At 37.7% G+C, this 27,465-nt stretch overlaps 1 long non-coding RNA gene across 1 annotated transcript; it reads left to right on the forward strand.

Annotated features, from left to right (window-relative positions):
- The first annotated feature begins 5,302 nt into the window (after window positions 1–5,302).
- Window positions 5,303–27,465, forward strand: LOC116533255. Its single transcript, XR_004261179.1, has 4 exons — window positions 5,303–5,874; window positions 13,543–13,600; window positions 22,953–23,167; window positions 25,103–27,465. It is a non-coding gene; the product is annotated as an uncharacterized LOC116533255 (long non-coding RNA).

Raw genomic sequence — 27,465 nt, forward strand, 5'->3', positions numbered from 1 at the left:
GAAGCAGCACAAGCTATAGAGTTTATTCTTCCATTGATTCAATGTCAAAATCTGCACTGATGTTGATAAATTCATATACATCAGATAACTAATTCTGATCATCAATCCTCCAGTCTTTGTAACAACTAGTGCTTATTAATGTGAAGAGGGAATCCAAGCAATGTAAATGTGGATTTTGGCAATTTTACCTGACCACACATAATAGTTAAGATTGCATCTCTTGGCTGGGAGTGAGCTCACTCCTGTAATCCCAGAACTTTGAGAGCCCAAGGCAGGCAGATCACTTGAGGCTAGGAGTCTGAAATCAGCCTGGTCAACATGGAAAAACCCCATCTCTACTAAAAAACACCAAAAAAAGAAAATTAGCTGGGCATGGTTGTGCACACCTGTAATCTCAGCTACTTGACCAGCTGAGGCATGAGAATCACTTGAATCTGGGAGACAGAAGTTGCAGTGAACCAAGATTGTGCCACTACACTCCAGCTTGGTGACAGAACAAGACTGTCTCAAAAAAAAAAAAAAAGTTTGTGTCTCTTATAGTAAAAATTGTTATTTAATTTAAAAATAGATTCATTATCAAATCATTACACTTTTAAAAATCCCACCTGATTTAGAGATATCAAATGAAGATGTATTACTGAATACATCTTTATTTAAAATAAATTTTCCCAGCTTTTCTATGTGGCTTCCTGAAGATTCTCCACAGTAGCGCTACCTGGGAGCTTCCTCTTATATCTTGCGGTATTTGGAATGAGGTTGATTTTCTTTGACCACATTCTATATTGTATTTATCCACCTTATGCCACTAACTCTGTAGCCAAAAAGTGAACATGGTATTAATGGGATGCAGTCCTATTCACAGTAATAACTGTGGATTGCTAACCACATGATAAGATCAAGATGCATATTTGAATTGGCTGTATTTATGTTCCAGATGCAAGATGATTATCTGACAGCAGAGGCAACATGATTTAATACATAAGGCCGAGGGCCAGGAATCGGGAAATCTGGGTTTTATTCTTGGCTTCATCACTTAGGCCGTGTATACATGAGTGGAGTATTTTGTAATTGCACTGTTATTGTTGACCCCAAACTGCTTCCTGCCCTGCCCTGCCACCAGAAATGTTTTACTACATTGTTATGATATCATTGCCTTTCTTCTTTTCCTTCTATTTCTCTTTCCTCATCTTCCCTATTTCTTAATAAATTACATTAAATTGGTATCATATGAGCAATACATAAATATATTTTATTTTTTAAAAAAACTTACAGAGAATATTGATTTTCCCTTAATCTTCACTCTTTTATTCCTGAGAACTTCTCATTCTCTTGTTCCTAATCTTGTTCTTTTTCCTATCTGCTTTTATTTCATTCATTTTCTGATTGTAGAGACTCACCCCATTTCTACACCACCCTCTTTTTCATACTTAAACCAGCTTGAATTTCAACATAAAATGTTCCCACGATAAATTATTCCTCTAAAATACACTAAGGCAAGTGGAGAAATATGTGAAGTGTGATAGAGAACACAAAAAGCAAACTAGGAAACAGAATAGAAAACTGGAAGAGTACCAGGGATCTGTAGGATTGGATTCTGGGTGAACTGAAAACTGCTCTCAATGCATCCCATCCTATCAAGTAGGTAGTTAGCAAAATTTTCCTTTGAGAATTCTGTGAGGCCCTCTCAAGGAAACTTGTGGTTTCTTTGAGAATCAGAGATCTTTGCATTTCTGGGTTGCTGTCATCCCTACTTTTAGCAAAGAGATGCACAGGTTGATTTCAGATCATAGGGAAACTCTTCTGCCTCATCTACCCTCACCAGGAGGAACAGGGCAGTAGGGAATGGAGAAGGTAAATCCACAATTAAAACTGCTAGAAGACTAGGGATACCTAGCCATCATCCACAGCATTGTTCCCCCTTAGAGAGAGCATCGCTGGGCCGGGTGCCATGGCTCACGCCTGTAATCCCAGCATTTGGGAGGCTGAGGCGAGTATATCACCTGAGGTCAGGCGTTCAAAACAAGCCTGGGCAATATGACAAAAGCCTATCTCTAGTAAAAATATAAAAATTAGCTGGGTATGGTGGGTGCCTGTAATCCCAGCTACTCGGGAGGCTGAGGCAGGTAGAATTGCATGAACCTGGGAGACAGAGGTTGCAGTGAGCCGAGATCACACTATTGCACTCTAGCCTGGGCAACAGAGCAAGACTCCATCTCTGAAAAAGAAAAGAAAAGAAAGAAAAGAAAAGAAAAGAAAAAAGAAAAGAAAAGAAAAGAAAGAAAGGGGGAAAGGAAGGAAGGAAGGAAGGAAGGAAGGGAGGGAGGGAGGGAGGGAGGGAGGAAGGGAGGAAAGAAAGAAAAAGAAAGAGAGGGATAGAGTTAGCACCTAGCAATTTTTACAGCAAGAAAATATTGTTGGCAAAAATAGAGACCCATGTTTCCTTGACCTGAATACTGCCACAAAACTCAGGCAGTTTAGCAATTCTCAAATATGTGTATATATACATACACATACATTTGAAAACATTATATATATATTTTTTATCTTAAACAATGGAGCAGGCAGGTGGCTGAAAGCTTAAAATTACTGTTTTACCACATATCACATAGTTTAATAAGTCAAACTGCTTCCTATATTACATATATTCAGGGGCTTCCATATTTTTTCTTTTGTCTTTTCCTCTAATCTTTTTTTTTTTTTTTTTAGAATGAGATGAAGTGTCACAGGTATAATTAAGTCCTTTTGACATCATTCCCTGATCTCATTTCTTTCTCTTCCTATCTCTTTCCTATGGGGTAACCAGTAGTCCAAAGTTGTGTATCTTTCCTGTTCATGTTCTAAGTTTTAATTGCATCTGTGTGCATCCTGAACTAATATACAACATGGTTGAGTGTTTTAAAATTTATAAGCATTGATTTATTCCATATATATCTTTTTAAATGTGCATTTTGTACTCAACATTGTTTTTGAATTTTTATCAAATATTTTTACCACTTCTTAATACTTACAATTGTATGTGCAAGTTCCTAATTCCCTTGTCATTCCTTCTATCTAATTGCAAATCCCCAAATGGGTAGACTCTGCTTGACCTTGTGGAATTGTTGAAGATGCAGTTCTCAACAGCATCACTAGATATTGTAAATATATTAAATAAATTTAATAAGTGGGATCCATAACCTGATAATAGCATTTATAATAACCTATAGGACTGGACCATCCTCTGACATTTAAATTTTGGAGTTTCCGTAGGTGACATTTTGAAGTTTTCTAATAGTTCATCTAGAATATATGATCATATAAAATTTGACATATATAATGACCAAGAAAAGGCCATAATATTTGAATTACACCACAGAAAAGATAGGTGTGTCTTATCATTGAAACAATATTCCAAACATATTCTTACCAATTAATTTATTAGAATGTTAAAAGCCCATATGCAGACTTGGCCCAATCAATGAACACATCCAGAAGTAAGACTAATGTCTCCAAATAAAATTTCCCTCTTAAAAGAACCAGAGGTCTTTGGAGAAGTGGCTGATTCTGTGACAAGAAATATACAAGATGACCTGGGAACATTTTGTCCTATAGCTATCAAGTAAACTATCAAAAGACTTCTATGGTCATTTCAAAAGGACTCAAGAACCAAAATAAAGAATCTCCCACTGACCAGAAATAGGATAAGTAGCACATCAATTCAGATAAAAACTTCAATGGATTAAAACTAATCAAATACGTTTAAATCCATAGTCACCTTTGAAGAATGCAAGCCAACTCATAATTTTGCAAGTAGGTAAGCAAAGGGAAAGAATCAAGTATTTATCCCATCTTCCCTATATAGTTTATGCCAGTGAGTAACTGCTATGGTCTGAATTGTTGTGTCCCCCAGAATTTACAGGTTGAAATCCTAATTCCCAAAGTGATGGTATTAAGAGGTGAGGGCTTTGTGAGGTGATTATGTTAAGCAGCCTCTGCCCTCAAGAGTGTGGATTAGTGCCCTTGGAAAAGACCACAGAAAGACTGCTCTTCTTTTCTACTATGTGGACCCTCGCCAAACACTGAATTTGCCGACACTCTGATCGTGGACTTCCCATTCACCAGAAATGTAAGAAATAAATTTCTTTTGTTTATAATCCACCCAGTATATAGTATTTTGTTATAGCAGCCTAAACAGACTAAAACAGTAACAAAATAGGAAATGCAAGAAAATAGCTCTTTGAATAAGTGTTATAGCTAATAAAGAAGAGATGGTAGAATTATAATATTACTATTTTGCAATCTTTCATGAACTAATGGATTAACAATAGCTGCTAATATCCCACAAATAGAGATAACTCCTCATAGGGCTAGGTGCAGTGGCTCAGGCCTGCAATCCCAACATTTTGGGAGGCCAAGGCGGGTGGATCATCTGAGGTCAGGAGTTCGAGACTAGCCTGGCCAACATGGTAAAATCCTGTCTCCACTAAAAACACAAAAAAATTAGTGGGGCATGGTTGTGTGCACCTGTAATCCCAGCTACTTGGGAGTCTGAGGCAGGAGAATTGCTTCAATCCCAGAGGCAGAGGTTGCCGTGAGCCAAGATGGTGCCACTGCACTCCAGCTTGGAAAACAGAGAAAGACTGTCAAGAAAACCCCAAAAACTCCTGATAGAAATACAAATTACCACTTTGATGAAATAGCCTCCACAAACCAATCAAACTTAAATCCAAGAAAGCTCTAGATCCAGCTAATAATTTATGGGAAATACAGTCAAAAGAAAAACATATGCACTCTTGCATATGTTTATATATAATAGGCTACACCATGGGGATGCAACCAGCAAAACTCCAACTCAAGGAAATTCTGTAGGACAAACAACCTTGTGTCTTCAATGACTAAATTACAAGCAGAAAGAAAGGGAGAGAAGATTCATAGATTAAAAGAGACTTCAGAAACCTACCAAGAAATCATAACATGTAAACTTTACTTGAATTCTGATATAATCAAATGAACAATTAAAACGCCTTTATGACATTTATGAAACCATTGGAAATGTGAACACTGTATGATAATATGAGGAACTATTCGATTTTTTTTTTAGGTTTGATCATTGTACTGTAGCTTTTCTTATAATTTGCATGAGTTCTTGTGTAAATAATATTTATAAATGAATTAGTATATAGGTTTTGATTCAAGATAATAAGGAAAGAACATATGTTATACTTCAGTAACTACTTGATGAAATAATATGAAGAGAGAAGCAGGTACAGACATAAATGAAATCAAATTGGCCATAAGCTGATAATGAGCACATGGGATCAGACTCTTGAAGGGAACCCTTTCCTCCTGAACTTTTAAGAACTACTACCTGAAGCAGGGAAATGAAAACAGAAATAATATATACCCATGGGTTCCATGGCCAACCCAATAGGAAGTGAGCAGCTGTGAGCACTGCAGGATCTCTGTAAATTGGATACTTGGGCACTACCCTGGTATCTGGGTTGTATCTGTGGTCAGTCATCCCTTACTATTCCAGCTGAAGAAAAGGTTGTGGTGAACCCTGACCCTATGCACTTTATCAACTACTATTAGTGCTCACACAGCTGTAACAGCAGCAATCCTCAGTTTAGAAGTTAGCACTTTCTGTTCAGAATATCCATTGGTCCTGGAATTTTCTAATGCTTCATAAAGGCACTGTCATTAAGGGTCCTTCTGATGCTGAAAAAAAATGAGGCTAAGGTTTAGAAAACCCTATGTTATTTCAGCACACAAGATATCTAACAGAAGATGAAATAGAAACTTCCAGGGACATTGACTAGCCTCTCTCAATGATTTATTCGTCTCAGTGATTTATGCAACTCATGATATGCAGTCTCCAAGATGAAAACAAAAGTGGTGAGTTTTCCTAGACTAATCCTTTTTCTCCTACAAATGGAAATCAGGGCTTTTTGCCTGCTGGGAAAAGAGTGGCAGTGGTGATGTGGGAAGCCAGCAAGAAGAGGCTTTCAGAATAGAAAGCAGGTTTTTACTTTCAAGCCTGAGCTATTATATTCAAATAGACACAGAGTTCCAGAGTGCTCAGGTGCCAAACGCTCATTGTTGAAGAATAACAATAACTATAAAACAGAGCAGCATATAGATTGATAGGTCCTTCAAGGTTATAATGGGGATCAAAGAGTTTAACAACTCACTAAATAGGCATATTTTTAACAACTGAGCTGATCATAGCCATTTTGGAGACCCTGCATTTCTAAAGATAAGCTTATGCTTCTAGTAGAAAAATAATGGCCAGTGTATTCTATTGCTGACCATCCAGGGTTATTTTATGCAGCATTTAATCAATGCTTGGGTGTTAGAAGGCCTTGCGAATCATTATTTAAGGGAATCAGCACTGCTGGGTCTTAGAATGGCCTGATAAAGGGAGAGGCCTCTAGAGAAACCGAGAGAGTTCCAAGCCATTTCTCAGAATGAAACCAAATAAATCACCTATTATAGAATACCTCTTATGGTGAAGTTACATAACTCATCCACTACATTCAGTGTCTGGGTGATGGGATTAATTGTACCCAAAACCTCATTTGACCTCTACCTCGGAACAAGATGACCAGTCCCAACCACAATGCCTTACATACAGAAGGAACTCAAACATATATTGAATGAACTACTACCGCCTATCAGTGAATGTGAGCATAAAATTGTTGGCTAGAGGTTTTCTATTCTAGAATTTACTCTTTCATCAGAAAATAAAGGAATGGAGGATGTATTAGGCTATTTTGACATAGCCCAAATTATAGTAGTTTGTATTTTTGAATATTTACTGTAAATCAGGGAGTATTATAAACATTTTACATGTATTAATTCTCATAAGCCTCTGAGATAGGTATCATGATTTATTTTTACAAATAGAAAACTGAGGCACAGAGAATTAAACTAATATGCTCTAAGTCTTCTAGCTGGTAGTGGCACAGCCTGGAATCAAACCAAGTCTGACTCACTCCAGGATCTGCAGTCTTTACCAGTTTTCCAGACTGCCATTACCTATCCACAGCAAGTGAACAAAAGCCTTATTAAAGATCTCCATTTACTTTGAGAGGATATTTCAAGGAAAATTTTCTGTGTGATAAAGATGCCATATACTATAATAGTATAGAGCCTAGGACCTAGAATCAAGATTTGATTTATGGCTCTACCAATGATCCTAAGCAGGTTAACCTCTCTAAGCTTACTTTAAACTGGAGATAATAGTACCTACCTCAGAGGTCATTTTTTAAAATTAAATAAAGTAGTCTACATAGTGTTGGATAAAGAAAATATGGCCTACGTACATCATGAAATACTATGCAGCCATTAAAAAGAATGAGATTTTTTCCTTTGCAGCAACAGGAATGCAGTTGGAGGCCATTATCCTAAGTGAATTGACACTAGAATGGAAAACCAAATTCCACATGTTCTCGCTTGTAAGTGGGAGCTAAACATTGGGTACTCATGGATATAAAGATGGGTTATAACAAAGAGTAGGAGGGAGGGGGATGGTCAGAATTGAAAAACTATCTTTTGGGTATTACATTCAGTATCTGGGTGATGGGATTAATTGTACCCAAAACCTCGGCATTATGCAAACCTGCACACGTTTGCATAATGACAAGGTTTTGGGTACAATTCATTCCCCTGAATCTAAAATAAAAGTGGAAATTATCAAAAAATAATAATAATTCACATAAAGCACTTAGTACGGTTGGCACACATGTTAATGATAATAACAAGTTTACTGAGCTATTATGTACTTACTAAATATCCAATAAATTTTAGTTAAAATAGTTGATTGTGCTCAATGACAGCTTGATGTCTACCACATTTGGATAGTTTCTAATCTTTTCTAACCTGGAGAGATGTACTTATCACCATTGAATTCAAAAACTTTGCGGAATAATCTTTATTAACCTCAAGCTAATGATTAATCAAAAAAGATGTGTGTGTGTGTGTGTGTGTGAGTGTGTGTGTGTGTGTGTGTGTGTGTGTGTGAGAAAGGTCTATATACTACTATGATGCCCTAAATCAGAGAGTTGAAGAAGGCTAGCCAATTATATGTTGCTCGGACCTACTCCCTGCTAGGTAGGAGTTAATATTACTAAAAGTCAGTGAGAAAACATTTTAAGACCTGCCTTGACCATTCCTTTCCATGTAGAGAAGTACACTTATCATCAACTCTGGATGTTGTCGTAACTTTCAGACGTACTGAGTCTGCTGTGGCAAGGCAGGATGGAGAAAAGAATAAGTCAGGACTAGAGGGGACAGACTAGCTCTACCCAGTAAATGGGAATCTTGGCCATTACTTAAACTTAGACTGTGCACAGGGGTAAGAGTGACCTTAGGTCTGATTCCAGCTTGCAATGATATTCAAGAAGTCTGATCTCAGGGCAGAAGCACCACAACAGTCTTTAGGCCACAGTAATATGTAAAGGTCAACTGATGGTGACATCTTGGTTCTTTGGGATTTCATTACAAGAGGGAGACTTTTTTTCACACAATTCAGTTGCAGCTGGATATAAACCTGTGGCGAAAGGAATAAGAACAAGATCCAGATTTTGAGGGAAAAATGGTAAGAGTAGAAAGGTTTTCAGGACCACAGCCAAATGTAGTCCAGGCCTGGCAGGGAGCTGGAAGAAGTGAAATATAGGAGCCAAGATGAAAATTTAACTTCCATTCTATGAACATGCGAGAAAAAGCTGCAGCAAAGATAATCATGAAGGGCTTTCTGAGAATTAAGTAGAAACTAATGCAGTATCAGGAAGCACAAATAAGTTGGAATAGCAGTGATGAAAACTTCAAATCCCTTCATGCACTAAAGCTGAGATATCTAAACTGAAATCCATTTACAGGGTTCAGAGGTCCCTCTGAAATATGCACAAAATATTCATAGGTGGACACATATGTGCAGTTTTCTGGGAGGAAAGTTCATAGCTTTGATCTGTTTCTCAAAGTAGTTTGTGATCCAAAAAAGATGTATGACCACTGGCCTGAGTGAAGTTCATATAGGCTTGATCATTTGGTTGTTACATTCGTGAGACATATTTCCCTAACATTTGACCTCATAAAAAAACACAGATAGTAAGTAGTGAAATCATAGCATTTCCACATGTTGCTGTTCTTCATATCTGAAGAGGACCCACTTGGCCCTGAGAGCCACCTACCTTCAGTGTAGCCACCAGAGACTAAGGCCTGGTCAGCAGTCCAGTGCCCCCTTTGCTGATACTGCATTCTCAGGACTGCCATGGGTGTGTGGCTGTACCTCTCTTTTTTTAGTCCAGTGTTGTTTATATCATGGATACCAAAATGTATCCATGGAAAGGGTTTTTAAACTCCTATTTGCAAAGGGGTGCCAGACTGACAGGGTTTTTCACGGTTCATGTAAAAATCAGAAGAACAGGGAAAATAAAATGAATTTTCTTTCACAAAGGTAAATCTATTCAAATTAAGTAACTATCCTTTATTCTGATAAGACAAAAGATTATTCCCTTATGAATTATTTGATGTTAAACAAACTATGTTTTGATGGTGATATCTGATGGTGGTTTGTTCTTTTGTTTTTATCCTACTTGATCTATGTTGGTCTCCAATTAAAAAAAAAATGTAGCCCATGAAATCAAATTGTAGGAACTGATTTCTGTTCTACTCAACAGCAAGACATCTAGCCTGCAAGTGAATGCAATCAGATCCAGTGGTTGTTTTTCCACAGACCACTCATGTGACTACTCATGCCTACTGGCTCCTCATGTGACTGATTTTCCATGGTGGAGTTGGAACTAAAATAGGCACAACTGACTTGTTTGTTTATTTGTTAAATAGACACCTGGCTTAGACAATTAGGATAGCATCAGAACTTAGCAGTTCCATCTTTAACTCAGAATGTGCACGGCATCACATTTGGTAACTGCTGGTTGAAATAAAATTGACTCACTTTGTTCAAGGCACATAGGAACCCCTACACAATTCCCTCCTGCCCACTGTGAATCACGTTCAGCCAATTGCCACCCAGCACAGGGCTACTCACTTTCTGTGAGTGAAAAGTAGCTCTTATAAAGGGATGGAGTGTTAGAGCAAGAATCTATTTGTGAGAGTCTCAGTCTCAATTTTAGTAATGACTTATTCTGTGACCTGACATGGTCACTCAAGTGGACTTTCTATCCTTGTGGGGAATGAAAAAGCGACAAATACTGTACTTGCTTAATAGTGTTAGTATAAGGACATTAGGCTGAGGTAGGCATGTAGGCACTATTCAGGAACAGAAATTTCTTAACCTAACTGTGGACTTCAAAAATTATGAAGCTGAAACATTTTAATCTTAGGATGAACCCATCATTTAACTTAAGGTACTTTTGAGAATAAATATGATTACTTCATTGATGTATTCATACCAGAGTATTAAGACATTTTGGTGTTTGAAAAATCTATGTGCTTTCATAATTTATCAGTTGGATAGATCTATTATAGTTAAGACCAGTCTATTAAATAATCTTTATATAAAATGATTTCATAGGAAAACTATTAAATGTCTTGAACAGAAAAGTTATAATTGGACATAAACTATTATTAGATTCATCTTCAAGAATAATTCTCTACAAGAAATACTTTGTATGACCTTTGCTCGTGTAACCTTGTCAAGGCTACAGGGTTACCTGGACAAGTCAGGTAACATCTCTCTGCTCTTCAACTCTATGAATAAGAATAGAAGCTACCTCAAAGAATTAAATGTGGTAATACATGTATGTAAGCAGAGCAGGACACACAACAATCATTTGATAAACTTTAGCTAATATTATATTCTTTATTATATTATTATTATTGGCAAACTTGAGATATCAGCTGCAGAATACTTTAACAACAAGAAAAAGAAGCTCTGAACAATCTTACATGGTTTTGCTCTACCATTAAGTTGCAAGTTTCCCTCAATTCATCTCTATCATATCTTCCTGAGAAAACAGCAGAATATAAATAAGTTCAATCATTCTCCAACGCATACCTTATAAGACTCTCAGGAAAACCTATCTGATCTCTAGCAAATCTATACCAACATTGTGCACAAATGCATATGTGTTCACACTAACACACAGACACGTGTACACGCACACACACAGACACAAACACAAAACAGTCATTTTTAGTGTGATTCTCTAGGAATTTCAATAAACATAGGTTTGTTCTTTAAACTGAATTATATTTTATCACAAACACTGCTATAAACAATAGGAATGTTGCTTAAAAGCATAAGCCTAGAAGACAGGCCATGTACAATTATTGATCTTTTCTAATCCTTGGCCTCCGCGTCTGTAACACCTGCTTTATAGGAGAAAGGATGTAGTTAAATGAGATACTGCACATAAAACACTCAGCACAGGGCCCGGCACCTTGTTCATGAAATTGTAGCTGTTATTACTCTTCATTACAGATGTTATAATTTTCATCTCTAAAACTTCTATTGGATTCTTTTCATAGTTTCTATTTCTCTCTTCATCACGCTTGGGATTTTCTCTAAATTTTTGAGTACATAGAGAATACAATAAGCGTTTGAAGTCCTCATCTGTTAGTTCCCTCATCTTTGTCATTTCCCAGTCTTTTTACCAGCTGATTTTCTTCTAGTTAGGGTTCATAACTTGCTTTTTTGCAAAACTGGTAAACTTCTATTTATTTTTTTTTTGCACAACTGGTAAACTTGTATTACATCATAACTTTTGTCATTGATCACTGGATGTTGCACTATTCCTTTTATTAGTATTGGATTTTGATCTGCCATGCAATTAAGTTACTTGGAATAGGTTGGGTCTTTTCAAAGCTTGCTTTTAAACTTTGTTAGGGTGAACTCTGAGAGCCTTTGAGCCACAACTCATTTAGCCCCTTGCTGAGGCAATACCAACAGGGGATTTTACCTGATGCCACCTGTGTTATGAGTTCTTTCCACCCTGTTGGGAACACAAACTTAAATATTAGCACCCACCCTCTCTAATACTCTGTTCTATAAATTCCAGGTGTCTTGGCCTCTCTGAACACCAATTCTGTTTCCTTCATTCAGCCAGAACAACAACACTAGATTGCCCGTCCCTGAGTTCAGCCTGGAAACACTTTGGTCATTGAACTGGTGCAATCATGGCCTCACCTTGTTTGCTTCTCTTCTCTCAGGGATGAGAGTTCTGTGCTCCCTGCTGTCCAATGTCTACAAATTGCCGTTTCACATTTTTTATCCAGTTTTCTAGTTGCTCAGGGTGGGAGGGTAAATCCAGTCCACGTTATTCCATCTTAGCCAGAAGTTGAAGTCTTTGGCTATTATTATATCTGAAAGCCAGTCTTAGGTATAAAGCAGTCCTCAACTGTAAGTCAGAGTAAAAGGAGTAGCAAATGTGATACATTACAGACTGTACAGGTTAGTGTATGTGATTATAGGATGTTATTAAATACATGTATCAATTTAAGCATGCACCATTTTCTTTTTATTTTTATTTTTCACTTCTGAAAACATTTAGCTTTTGAATTCTTAACACTAGGCCAATCTTTATGAAAAGTCACAAATTAGGGAGCTTTTGTATAATTTGAAATCCTGTTAAAGATATGATTAAGACCTTTGTGAATGACTTGGTAAATTAAAATTTTCCCTAAAAGAACAAAAATTGATTTTCTTTTTTGTTTTTTTCCTGAGGCATGCAATCCTCTGAATATTGAAAATTAGGTTACTCTTACATAAATACATTGCAACTGTAATTTAACATATCTATGAAGCTGAAGTATTAAGATCCTTCCCCTGCAAGGTTTAATTTTTATTATACAGCATTATACTAATATTAAACATTATTACATTGTTCAACATTAGATGAATTTGTTGAAAGTGTGTTTGTGTATGAGAGATTGTGCATTTGTGTGTTCATGTGTGCATGTGTGTGTAGGATGCACAGAAAGAATATGCATACAACAGGGAGAATTAAGCTCAATTTCTTGCTTAAATAAATGTTTTATATTTGTTAATATAGTACTTAATCTTCAGGCTGAGGATTATAAATCCATGAAGGGAAATTGAGGAATTCAGACTTTAAAAATTGCCCTTGAGATGGAATTTAATCATCGCATTTTGAGATATATAAAATATACTACAAAGTGTGAGATAGCTCTACAAAATTTTTATTACATAAAGTCATTCAAATGAGAAATACCTCCTAGATTCACAAACTGTAGTATATATGTCTAATAAAAATTACTCTTAAATCTTACATTTCCCCTTTGAGACATTTATTGTTCCTGGAGAAAGCAGTATTTTTTTTTTCTTATTCCTAAATCTGTCTTCTATTAAACTAGAGGGCTCTATAAATCAGTAATAACCTTTCAGATATCAACCTTTTCATAATTATGTCCTCCAAATGCAAGTAATTGTTTACATATTTTATACAGAAATAAATCGGAGAAAACATATGTTCCATTTGATTTGGTGGAGGTATAAAGATTTAGGTTATTTTTCAGCATTTGTGAAGTTTGGCTTTACACTCTTTTATACTACATTTGGAAAAAAAATATTTCACACAGAGAAACAAATACATCAGATGATGCTATGCAGTTCTGAAGGAAAAACGTGTGTTGCCAGGTAGGAACTGATAAAGATTTTATCAATATATGGCTTTCATTAAATATAATACTCTGCATGACTTAGTGTACCATGCGTGTACTATGACTATGATTTTAACTGTCTAACAGGTTAAAAGGAATGTTTGGTTTCAGTCAAATAGAGCTCTGAGTATCTTTCTGATGCTTTGGCTGTATTTCTCAACAGGAAGTGGGTAAACTTCCAAACAAGAATGATTTCAGATTAAGAAACAACACCAGCATCTCGAAGGCCCTCTGTTTGTATAATGAAAGGACAGCAAACAGAGAGGCCCGCGGCTGTTTTCCTAGATGCCTGCTCTGGGTGCCAGCCATCTGTGTTCATTTAGATGGTGTATGTGTGCGTAGGTAGGTGAAGGGCGGGGGAAAGAGGAGAGACAGATCTCAGGTTGCAGTTCTGAGTGTGGTCTCTATAAAGAATGAAACCTCTGCCTGGTGCCTCTCAAACAAGACCCTCATCTGCTCGTCTCTCCAGAGAAGTAATTTCACCAATACCAGCTGCAAGGGGAATGTTTTGTGTTTTCTTTATTCAAAGTGAAAGATGTTAAACAGAAATTTTCAGAAGCACTTTTGTTTGGAAGAGGGGAAAGGAAGATCGCGGAAACTGGAAAACATCCATGAAATTAGCCCTAAATCATGGCCAATACTGATCATTTCCTGACAAGCTGTCTATCAACCAAGCCACAACAATAGTTTATTCAAAGCCCTCTGGTGCTAAAAGTGATAGAGCATTGTTAATTGAATGTTGGTACAATGGTGGATATTTTTAAATTTTAACTTTCATAAGTGCAGTAGTGGCTAGAACAGCCGTTTACTATCAGGAGTCCCCAAAACACATTGTTAATGTCTCTCTTACAGCTTGCATTAACAGGATTTAGAAGAATATCAGTTTAAAGTAAAGTACCTGAGAGCTTATTTGACTCACTTAAGATCAATGAAACAGAAGAGAACAGAAATTAGAAATGCAATCAGTCATGTTAGCTCCAAATTTGGCATTTATTTGTGAAAAAGTCTATCTAAATATAATGTCTGTAATTAGGAGATGGAAATGAGCTAATTTGGCTGCTTGATTTTATTTTTTCATAATTCATAACCAAAAAATTCTGGTTGCATTTAATTGATGTATTTATTGATAAAATTTTACAATATTCCTATGGCCTAAAATATCATTAGAATATTCTTCCAATGCTATTCTCCCACCCTGTCTCTTTCCCTCCTGCTCTCTCTCCACCTCCTTCTCTCTCACTATCTCTCTGAGTTTTTGTAGCTCTCACTTATCTGACCTTCTGTGACATATTCTGTTCTTAAACTTGAATTGGTCAATGTTGTGATTCTAACACCCATGTCCTAATGCAAGAAGAGGACATGCCAGATTCTGGGGTTAACTTTCTGGATGTCATGTCTGCTTACAGAAAAATGATTTGTATTCCCAATTTAGTGTCAAATTATCCATTTATGAAATTATTATAGGGTGTGAAACTCTTCCTCTTAAGCCCTTCTCAAGGAAAAAAAAATCTTTTTATTAACTGGACTAAAAAGCTACTTTAAGAAAAGCTCCCAAACTTAATAGTAGTAAGAACATTTCAAGTTTCTTAGAATGCTGTGTTTCTAGGTTTTCATGTAATCAGAATGCTTAGGAGAAGAGCGGGAACATTTATTAAGTATTTCACATATTTTGAGAATTATTTAAAATGAGAAACAGACTCACCTGGGTAACATTTTGCCTTGAAAATTCACTGGCCTGAGTTTGTACACCACAATGCAAAAGATGCGTAAGGAACTATTTAAGCTGATTTCGTTCTACTCTAGTATTTGACAATTACTACAAGAGATTTCTTCCTGGGTGTAAAGGAGTTTCTTCCTAAGGGCTCCGATAAAATCTGTCGGCATCTTTTGCAATTTGGGTCTTCCTATTACTTTGTCTTATTTCATGAGCCAGCAAACACATATCTGTCCAGAATCACAGGATTCTCACAAAAAGTACAGGACAAAGATCCAATACTCAAGAAGCTTAGCATGTGGTTAGGGGGAAGCAAAACTAATCAATGTAGGAAATAAATGGAGATCCTACATGTTTTGAAGAGCAACAGGAAATGGTTTTGTGAGATTAGGTGAGTAGAAAACAATGGCATAGATTGGGGAAATAGCTTGGCTTATAAGACTAACATCGAGGAGAGCCCTAGGAGTAGAGAAGGCAAGGAAGACGTGTAAAATAATTTTGCACACATGAGAAAGAATCAATTAATTTACTACCTTAAACTTAATGCCACTGTAGATTCTTGAGCATGGGGTGACATGAGGAAACAGGTGTTTAGGAAAATTATTCTGACAATGATATTGGAGGTTTGGTAGGAAATGGTCTGGAACATGGAGCTATATCAGGCAGCTGTTGGAGTGATTCACAGTGATTAGACTTGGGCTGAGGTTACGGCAGAGTTAATGAAAAGAGCCCAATCTTGAGGATGCTTTGAAGAAACAAACAATGGTTTGTCCATATCACAGACTAACTATAGGAGAGGGACACTGGTAAATTGTCCAAGGTGACATCATGATCTCAAGCTTGCAAAACTGGAAGAATGCAGGTATTACCCAGAGAAATGAGAAAGTTGGTAACTTGGATAGGAAATGCATTTTCTAAAAATTATAAAATGTATTTGAGAGTATGGTAGCTTCAGTTAATATTTATATTTAAAAAAAAAAAAAAAAAAACATTCTAGGCCGGGTGTGGTGGTTTATGCCTGTAATCCTAGCACTTTGAGAGGCTGAGGTAGGCAGATCACTTGAAGTCAGGAGTTCAAGAGCAGCAGGGTTTTACCAGTTCAAGAACATGGTAAAACCCTGTCTCCACTGAAAATAGGCTGAGGCACAACAATCACATGAACCCAGGAGGCAAAGGTTGCAGTAAGCAAAGATTACACTACTGCACTCCACACTCCAGCCTGGGTGACAGAGTGAGACTCCATCTCAAAACAAAACAAAACATTCTAATGCTTTAGCATTCCTACTTCTGAATATACACTGCAAATCACTGAAAGTAGAGATTTGAACAGATATTTATACATCCATGTTCACAGAGCACCATTATTCACAATAGCTAAAAGATGGAAACAACCAAAATGTCCATTGACAGATGAAGGAATAAACAAAATGGGGCGTACACACACACACACACACACACACACACACACAAACCAAGAAATTAGTTGGATGTGGTGGCGCACACCTGTAGTCCCAGACACTCAGGAAGCTGAGGAGACAGGAGGATCACTTGGGCCTGGGAGGTCAAGGCTCTAGTGAGCTGTGATCACACCACTCCACTCTAGCCTTGGCAACAGAGTGAGACCCTATCTCAAAAGAAGAAAGGAATGAAGCCCTGATACAAGCTAAAACATGGATGAAGCTTGAGGGCATTCTACTAAGTAAAATAAGCCAGATACAAAAGGACAAATATTGTATGATTCCACTAATATGTGGTACCTATAATAGTCAAATGCCAAGAGACAGAAAGTAGACAGTTTATCAGGGGTTGGAGGGAGAGGAGAATGGAGAATTATTGTTTAGTGGGTACAGAGTTCAGTTTGGAAAGATGAAAACATTCTGGAGACAGTGGTGGTGACGGTTGCAGAGCAATGTGAAAGTACTTAATGCCACTGAAATATATACTCAAAAACAGCTAAAATGGTTAAGTTTATGTTATGTATATTGCCAAATAGAAAAATGAGTGTCATAAAGAAAGACGGTGTAAACCCTGAGGGCGAACCAAATAAGTGCTTCCAAGAAACAAGTAGAATCTGTACACTTGAATTTAAACTTAGGACCTGCCACTTACTAACTGTGTGTCTCTTTTTCTTGTCTGTAAAAGGGTGCAATGAAGAGAACTAAACGAAATAACAGGTAACACTCTCTTGTACTTGGTAGGTGCTCCATAAATACTAGTTTCCTTCACAGTTTTAAAAAAAAAATACTCTTCAATTTGAACTTCTTCCCTGGACAGAATTAGACTTCAGATATATTACTGTGCATCTTTCATGCCAAACAGAATAACTTCAAAGAAGAGGTGCAGCAGCTGTCACAGAACAAAGACTCATGCAGGAAGGGTACCTCTTTCCTTATGCAAAGACTGAAAAACAGGAAAACGCAGCAGTAAACGTGAGGCTGCCTTTGACTGACAACTTCCCCTCCTGCCTGTGCCTCTTGCCCAAATCTCAGAAACATCTGTCACATACACTTGACTGTGTTTGGTTTTTATCTTAAAGAATCTTTATGACTAAATAAACTAATAAGATGTGAGGAAACTTCCAAGTACTCAGAAAGCTGACAGCTTGCCCAGAAATACCCAGATGATTTCAGTCCCTCTCAGTTCATTGGTAGAGAAGGAGGTTCAAGGGAGAAGTAAGACAATGTTATGTTAAAAAGCTACCACTGCCTCTGGTTAAAAATCAAAACTGGAAATTATCATAACTATTAGTGTGTGGTTAGAAAGGATTTTTAAAATATCATAAAAGTTACTAAAACACTTAGATATTTTCATAACTTCTAAACATTATCATGTTCCTGGTTAATATAAGAAGGAATTTTATTTTAATCAAAAAGGATGTCAAAGCCAGAATCCACTGATGAGAAAAATACTTCCAAAAATCTAAATAGGTGACCAAATCTCTCTGCTTTAAAAGAAATAGGAAAGAGATACCTCTGTAAAGCAGATGCAGCAATGCAAAGCAGGATACATGAATTTAGACGTTCATTACATTTGTATACCAAACATCAATATACTTAAAAACTGCGGTGATCTCAGAGTTCCCGTGTGCTGGAGCTGAGACCAGAACCCAGGGCTCCTAATTCCGAGTTCAGTTTAATATCCCATTGTATCCAATGCCACTCCAGAGGGTCACAGATCAGTCTTCAAAAAACCTCCACAAACCACCCCCATGTCCGATATTGGCATAACGGATCCAAAATAAAGCCATCTGGACAATTTTGATTGTGATCCTCAGATGCCACCTCATCCAAAATAAACCTTACTGGCTCTGATTTCCAACTGACTGACAATACACATCACGCTTTCCAATATGAACACATTTGGATTGGGCTTGTGGCTTGCATGTTAGTCACCCGCACTGCTGACCCCATGAATAATCACCTCTCCAACTGAAGTTCAGACAATAGGCATCCTGCCTCCTGCTTTACATCCCAGGCATTTTAAAGAGACACCCCTGTGGTCCTAATTCCTGGAAAACAATCATTTACACTGTATAAAACTCAAAACTCTAGGGAGGCAGTTAAGTAATTTAGCATTTTTGTTTTATGTGAAAATATTATTTCTAGTTCATAATGGGAAGTTCAAAAACATTGTTTCTTATCATTAAAAGCTCTCAGAAGTGTGTAATCTGGGCTCTTTATAGGTATGTTCCCTGTAAAATGCCCTGAGGAACAGAATACGGATCTTTCTACAAAGAAATACCTTCAATATCTTTTGTTGTTTAAGGAAAAGGTCTTTAATTTAGAGCTGAATTAGTCAGACAGATGAACAGTCCTTGGAATCTGCAGTTAGTTTAACAAGGTTTTAAGACAAATGAGGAGTGTTTGTCATCTATTATGTTGTGATGACTGTGAATTGAATGTAGAGAGTTTACAGGCTCCTTCATTCAAGAAAGTTTTTTTCATGCCATTATGTTCCAGATTCGTCAAGGTAGTTGGACACACATGGATCTGGCCCTGAAGGATCTTAAAGCCAAGTCAGGGTTCTGTGCAGGATCAAACAGCATCCCCTCACAAAGCCTTGAACAATTAATGTCCACCCAGAACCTCAGAATGTGACTTTACTCAGAAATAGGCTCTTTGCAGATGTAATTAAGGTATACATTAAGAAAAGGTCATACTGGATTAGGATAAGATGTAAGTCCAGTCATTGTCATCCATATGAAAAGAGGAGAGGGCACAAAGACATAGATATACACAGGCCATGTGCATGTGAAGATGGAGGCAGAGACTGAAGTGATATACTTACAAACCAAGGAAGGCCACGCATTGCTGGCCACAGCTGGAGCTTCAAGCAGCCCCCTCCCAGGAGTCTTTGAGGGATAGTGGCCTGCCAGCACTTTGACTTGGTACTTCTAGCCTCCAGAACTGTGAGAGAACAGATTTTTGTTGTTTTAAGCCACTCGGTTTGAGATAATTTGTTACAGCAACCCTAGCAAACTAATACAGGCTCCATCTTTGAACAGTCTGATTTAATTGGCTGGGTATAACCTGGGCATCAGTATTTTTATGAAAACTCCTTAGGTGATTCTAATGTTTTAGGACCATCACTCTAGATTGGTGGCTTTCAGTCTATTAGCATCAGCATCAACTGGGAACTTAGCACAAATGAAAATTCTCTGGACCCACACAGGCTTTCCAAATTGAAAATTCTTAAGAGTAGGATGCAGCAATTTGTAGCTTAACAAGCACTCCAGGTCATTCTGATGTCACTAATGTTTGAGAACCATTGTTCTGGTTGATAAGGGATCCAGGAAGTGATGGAAAATAATCAGTGAACAGGAATGGAGCAAAGCAATAGGCAGGCATATTTTAGAAAGTAAGGGAAGAGTGTTCATGTGTTCTTCTGGCAGCGCTGTGACAGTACATCTGGAAACCTCAATATCATGCTTGGTGTTGCTTAGAGGTATGTTACCAATCAATCATCTTTCAAGTGCAATTTTTGAAGACACACTGTTTTCAAATGTGCAGGGGGCCCTGACAATTTTGTTGCTATTCAGGTCTATAGCAACCCAAACTCTTCATTAAGATTGTATCTGTACCCATATCCCAGGAGGCAGAGAAGGAGGGCAATCTGAACACCTGAGATGAAAACTTCATTGAGGCCAACTTCTTTTCACTTCAATTATTAGAAAACTGGTTCCATTTGCCACTTCTTTTACCCACAGCCTGAAGAACAAAGCAGGCCAATACATTTCATTCTGGCATGGAATTATGCTCTTTGCCAGAATCAAGCTATGTAAGGCTACAGTAACCACTAAGGATGGGGTAACTGGAAACTGTGCCCCTTGATGAAAAGCCTTGGTAAAATCCACATGGCTAGCAGTTGATAGAAAAGAAAATATTAGATGTTATTTTTTTCAGAGATAAATGGTTTAAGAATCCAATTTAAATATTTTTATTTGTTTGCTTCATTTTCATGCATCTGACCTCAAGCAGAAAGGCTTTCCTGGCAGCATTGACAAGATTCTTTCTCAAGTTGCTTGCATTGTAGTCACATAATCCGCTCAACTTTCTCTTATGCTGTTATGGTCCCAGTATTATATTGTCAACTTAAGGTACCATTTCCATAAGCATTAAGGTAAAAAGTACTAATTTTTCTTCTAACTCCATCTCTTACTTGATCCAGATTTAGAAACTGCCCTGACAGAAAGAATTAGCTTCTCATTTTCAACAAGTACAAGAGAAATTATTAAGTAGACCAAGTTTGTCTTTGAAGTCCCTTTCCCTTTCTTTTTGGGGTATTCATCCCACATGCCTGGTGCCCACAAGCAGACCCATGATTGCTCAGGGACTCCCATCTAATTGGAGTGGTCCCTCATTTTTCAGATTTTTCTTCTTCTGTCATGCCTCATAGTACATTGATCTTGTGGATTAAGAAGACCATGCTCTCTTTTGGTTAACATCAGGGATGATGGATTGATGTTTGTTATTTGTTAATTAGCTGAGGTTACTCTTACTAGATACAATAATATTTTAACCCACATGAAGTACAGATGTCTTCTTACAAGGGGAAATTGAATGATAAGAACAGCAAGCTCTTGCAGTCATAGCTTGAGGACATCTGCCCGGAGTCCTTACAGAGTTGCCCCAAGTTGTGGTAGCTCATTGATGTCAAAATCAGCTAGTGTGATTGTTAAATGAAATGCAGACTCTTGCATTCCACCCCAGACCTTCTGAATCAGAGTTCAGTGGTTGGAACTCAGAACTCTGAATTTTAACAACTCTCCTGATTATTTTTTGGTACACTGGAGATTGAGATTCTCTGGTATCATGGAAGGATCCCCAGATTCAGAGTTAGCAGGCCTGATTTTCAGCCTCGTCGTCACCATGTGCCATGTATCCTGGGCAATTTGTGCCTCTTGTTTTGGAATTTAATTCCTTTACAGTCAAATGCAGCTAAGAATACTTGCCTTGTATTGTCCACCTTAGAGAATAGTCGCAAGGCTCAAATGAGTTAAAGCCTTAAAACTGCCCTCTGGACTACAGGGCTGGCACTAGAGTGAGGTGAGTAGGCCACTCACCTTGGGGCATAAAATTAAAGGGGGTCCCAAAAAACTCATAATCAAGATAAATAATATTTTAATGCAATATTTTTAAATCAAAATTAATGCATAAAAGACTATAATGAACAAAACATCAACACTTGTGATGTTTTGGGTTAGTGTTACTGATTTTTTTCTTTTTGCCTCAAACTCAGTATAGCATGGCATTGTTACTAATATGTATTTTAAAATTTGATGTGTTTACTGTAGATGTTTTTGCATTAATTTTTATTTTTAAAAAGTGCTTCCATCAAAATATTATTTTCTTCATTAATTGATTAGTGTGTGATACTCCCTTAAAATTTATACCTGTGGTTAATAACTTAGCTGGTCTCTCCCTAGTCCTAACCCTATAATCTAGAATAGGTTGTGCAGACGAAGGTTGTTGTTTTTACCGGGGTGGACCTGGTTTCCTCAAATAGTTGCATGCACACATCAAAATCCCTGCTGGCATCCTAGCTAAATTCTGCCTGTTGAATGGTGAGAATGTGGTCCTAAGAACATAAGGCAGGTATAGGCATGCGCACAGTGATTTTCAGGAGCCTCCCTTCCCGGGGGGCACCGGAGAAGAACTCCTCATTGGGATATTTGGTATGAGAACCTGTTTAACTGGTGTAACTGGAAAATTTGCTTTTGTTTAAGGGAGAACTCCTCCTGCAACTACACACCCATCCCAAAAAAGTTTAAATTTGCAAGTTGCCTCATATGTAGTTTTTATTTCAAAAGCTATTATCGTATACCAAGGCTAGCAAGTCCCCTTGTGCTGGAGACAAGAATTAGTGCCACCCAGGCTGGGTAGCTGGTAACCAGGGAGTGGAATGATTAACAAGAGACCTGAGGGTCGGGGAGAGGGGTGATCTGCTGAGCAGAAAGAAGCCCCTGCTCTTTTGCTGTTTTTTATTTCCCCACCTCACTCAAGGAGGCAGCTTAAAATCCAGTACTGAGAAGACACAGGGCCAGGTAGAACAGTCCACCTCCTCTCCTCCTGCCAGCCTGGAAGGTCTAGGATAATGCCTTCAACTTCTCTTACAGGACCCCAACATTTGTGCAGTGTTTGCTGTACAAGGAGGAAAAATGGAAAGAAAGCATGGCATAAAAGGGGGAAAGAGACTCTGCATGAGAAGCCCAGCTCAGCAGGCCAGAGGACCCTGGATCTGTGAAAGTAAGCATCCAGCCTTTGCAAAGCAGCAGGCAAACTTAGAGATGCCCAACTTCAGAGTGACGGCAGAGTGAGCCTGGGTCTGCAGGTAAGCAGATGACAGCCGCAGGAGGAAAAACAAAAGGTAGAAAACAAAGTTAACTCTCTAAGCCTTTGACACTAGATACTAAAACTAAAGACAAACAACACTGTGAGATTCTCAACTGTGATCTTTACATGTGATATTTTCCTTTCTTCCAATGCTTCCCTGGTCCATACATAATGATTTTTAGAATAAAGTGTTATATGACTTATCACATATCTGAAAAACCTTTGTGGCTGTGATAAGCTAAACAATGTCCCCTCACCCCTCACAAAAAATCCACATTGTAATCCCTGTACATTGTTAATATGTTGGCTTACACAGTAATAGATTTTGCAGGTGTGATTAAGAATGTAGAGATGAGAAGAGTAGCTTGGTTTATCTAGGTGGGCCCAAAGCAATCACAAAGGTCTTTATAAATGGAAGCAGGAGGCTCAGAGTGAGTAGGAGGAGTAGGGAAGATCAAAGTAGGAGGCTGGAGGGATTGAGGGAAGCTGAAAAGGTCAAGGAACCCCCTGAAGCCTTGAGAAGGAATGCAGTCTTGCTAACACCCATGTTTTAGGCTTCTGACCTCCAGAAGTATAAAAGAATCAATTTGTCTTGTTTTAAACTACTCAGTTTATAGTGATTTGTTAGCGTAGCAATCAATACAGTTGGTAATGGGTTAACACTGGTCATTCTGACTTTTAAAAAATTGTGCCTAGACTTGACAAGCAATGACCTTGTCGTGCAAGTAATTTGGTGGCAAACGTTCAAAGCTGGCAAAACATTTACTTAGCTGTATGTTTGGAGGACCTCAAAGTATGTTTGAGCTGAACATGGTATACTGCACAGGCCTGACACTTCGGCAGCACCCAGGTCAGTGCTATATAGTATGAGGCACTTAATAAACGCTTTTTGTCAGTCTCAATAGGAATAACAGCTGACTGTGGGTTATGGCGTTCCCATTTCCACCAGGGTAAGACAATTTAGAAAGTTGGATTCCAGAAACTTGAACCATGAAATCTAATATTTACAGCTCCACCTCAAGAAAAAAGAAGTGGGCAAGGCAATGGAACAAAGATATAAATGAGTAATGTTTCTATATGGTGACAGGATTTTTAAGGCACCCAGTGATGCCAATGAAATTGAGTCATTTGGAAGAGTTAGGATTTGGGAGGCACTTTTTGGTAAGTGAGTGGAATAACTCCTTGTCAGTTCCATGCTGGCTTCTGCATCTACTTGTGGCCGTGCCCTTTCTGTTCATAATGGTTATGTCACTGATGTATTTATACTTTCCAGTGGAGTCTGAATCAACAAGGTTTATTCACACACAGATAATTCAAATTCATAAAGCCATGCCTGTGATTCTCTTCAGATATTTACTGACTTAGAGTGAGGCACATGTAGCCACACTTAGCATTTTACCTTATGGTTTCTGGCTCTCTTCTCTGGCTCACATGAAGAGCTGCTCATTCATCTTCACAGTTAGAGAGATGCTATAGTTTAATATGCCTTTGAGAAAGAACTTCACTCTATAGAGAGTTAAAGTAATTGTGATGAAGATGAAGTTGAAAACAGGAATATGATTTTCAGATTCCTTTCTGAGCAGGGACCACAGGCAAGAAGGAGAATGTACTCAGTGGCTAATATGAGCACACTCTGTAGGGCATAACCTCTGGACCTGTTCTGCCAGTGATTCCATGCCACATTGCCACTTACTTTCTTTTCTTGGCCAACTTACTTAACATTTGTACCCCAGTTTTCTCATCTCATGTACCACAGTCACCCACAAATAAATAAAGAACACACAGATGCCTTTATCACTCAGGATGTGGCACCCAGAGCTGAGATGGGGATAAGTGGACTACCCCACTAGGTTGTTGTGAAGATTGAATAAGTTAATATGCATGAAGTGTAATCAAATGATGCCTGGCCCACAGCTTTTATTCTTCTTCACAGGTCCCTAACTCTTCCCACTGCTCCACTGAGCCCCCCACCATCCTTTATGCCAGCACTGTGAAGATTGTTCTTGCCTCCCCTACTGTCATTCAGTAACCTCTACAATCTGGCCCCAGTAGAAAGAACTTGCCAACAACATATCAATAGCAGAGATGAAAGTCTTGTCATATGGTACCCACATCTATTGAAGTAGTCATGCTGATACCAGATATCCCTGGTTCTCTGTCTTTGAGGCACATGGTAGAACTATACTTTCTAGCTTTCTGTGTGGCTGGGTGGGTCATATGACAAGTTCAGACAAATGAGTTATGATTAGAAACATTTAATCGTTAATACATATTCTAGCACTCTTTCCTTCTGCCACCATAACTGATCATGTTTCAGACAGTGACTTCTCCATCAGGCTGGTTCCAGAGTGAAAATAGAGCCTAATAGAGTCTGTAGTTGATACAATATGGACATGTAGGGTGAATGAGAAAATGCTTTTGTTGGGTTAAGCACCTGAGGTTTGATGGTTTGTTGCTCCTGCAGCACAACCTTACCTATCCTAACTAATATGATTATCATTGACTAACCTGACAACAGAAGAGTCTCTCTACTTCTACTGTGATGAGGAACAGAGTTTTACCTATTATATCTTAATAGCAGCAGCCTCTGGAAGTAGTTATATCTCTACCACTTCTTACCCATGTGGCATAAAGCCAGCTATAAACCTCTCCAGGTTTCAGTTTTCCCTTTTAAAAGTAGGAGTAAGTAAGACCTTTCTCATGGAGTTGTTGATCAAATGAAATAATTAAATAAAGAGTATTTAAATTTTGAATTTTAATGACAATTCAAATGAAATAATGTCTATGAAGTATTTATTTAGTCCATAATATCCTCAGTAAATGGTAGTTAGTCTTACTAACACAAAAGAAATTGACAAAGCCATGCCATGCTCAATACGGTTTCTAGAACCATATTATCTCTAAAAATCCCAACTTTCCGCTGTAAGTTTGAGCTAAAGATTAGTAGATAATTTGGTAGAACAGGCTAATCAATTCCAATGGTCTATTCTTCTTGTTAAGTTTAGCTATCAGTCATCTTTTGATGAAAACAAAGCCAGCCTAGCTGTTTGTAAGCAAGCCTCTACAAAGACAGAAACTGTCTTATATTTCTTTGAATATCTCCTATGGCCTCTCACATACGCCTTGGCTATATTTCTGGATCTTTATTTAATTGTTTTGAACGCTTCTTATGTTTAACTTCTGCCATCTCCATTAGGAAAACAACGTAATCTTTCCTTCAGTGCTGTTGGCATAAGCCCCCATGACCAGGCAACATTTGCCCCATGTTTAAAGAACGCAGTTGTGTAAGGTTGGTTGACCATCTGACAGGAATTCCTGCACTGAGTGGTCAGTCAGTGGAGATCTCTTTCCACTGGTAACTTTATCAAGAAAGCTAGATACAAGACTGTATATCAGGTATATTTTCATGTGTGAAATCAAGGGATAGAAAATAACTGGAAGGAAATATTCCAAAACGTTAGCAGTTGTTTCTCCCGGAAAGTGTGATGTATACAGTTGGATGGGTGATATATATAGTACTTTCCATAGTCCTGGTCAAGAGATATTTTGGAGGGCTCCACATACCACAGTCACCCACAAATAAATATAATAAAGAACACACAGATGCCTTTATCACTCAGGATGTGGCACCCAGAGCTGGCCCAGCATAGTCTGTAATACTTAACATTGCTCTCATGACCACACTCTTCAGGTGCCAGGGAAATGAACCTCTATATCACTTCCCTGTATCCTTAAAACAAAAGGCGGCCTAATTTGAAAGCTGATAAAAATCAGGAATTATGATGATGTTGCTTTAGAATATTTGGAGGATGTAAGAGAAAAAGAGTGCTGGGTTATGAGAATAACCAAACTTATCAAATTCCTCCCTGAAGGTAACATAAATGCAATAGATGCTTTTACAACAAAGTGTCATTTCTCAATAATGCCAAGAATCCTTTTTCACGCTTCTTTTCTTGTTCAAATTCCTGGTTCCCATGCTACTCCATTAGCATAATATTCAGAAAAGTTGCAGGTGGTGATTTAGGAACATTTTGTAATATTAGCATTTCATATTACCCTTAAATTTGCATGCATGTATCATATGTGTATCATGGTACCAATTCTTTATATTGGTAACTAGGTGGGCATAGAATGTTTACAATGTGAATAATGTTATCTCTATAAAAATAACATTTATTTAAAATGTTAATATATGAAATAAAATTTTGGCATATATTAACTATAACTTGTATTATACCTTTTAAAGTTAATAGATTATTTTGAATATTTTAAAAGACTTTTAGAAACATATAAAAT

Source organism: Sapajus apella, unplaced genomic scaffold (assembly GCF_009761245.1).
Source record: "Sapajus apella isolate SASKATOON/1434 unplaced genomic scaffold, GSC_monkey_1.0 scaffold81, whole genome shotgun sequence".
Lineage (NCBI taxonomy): Eukaryota > Metazoa > Chordata > Mammalia > Primates > Cebidae > Sapajus > Sapajus apella.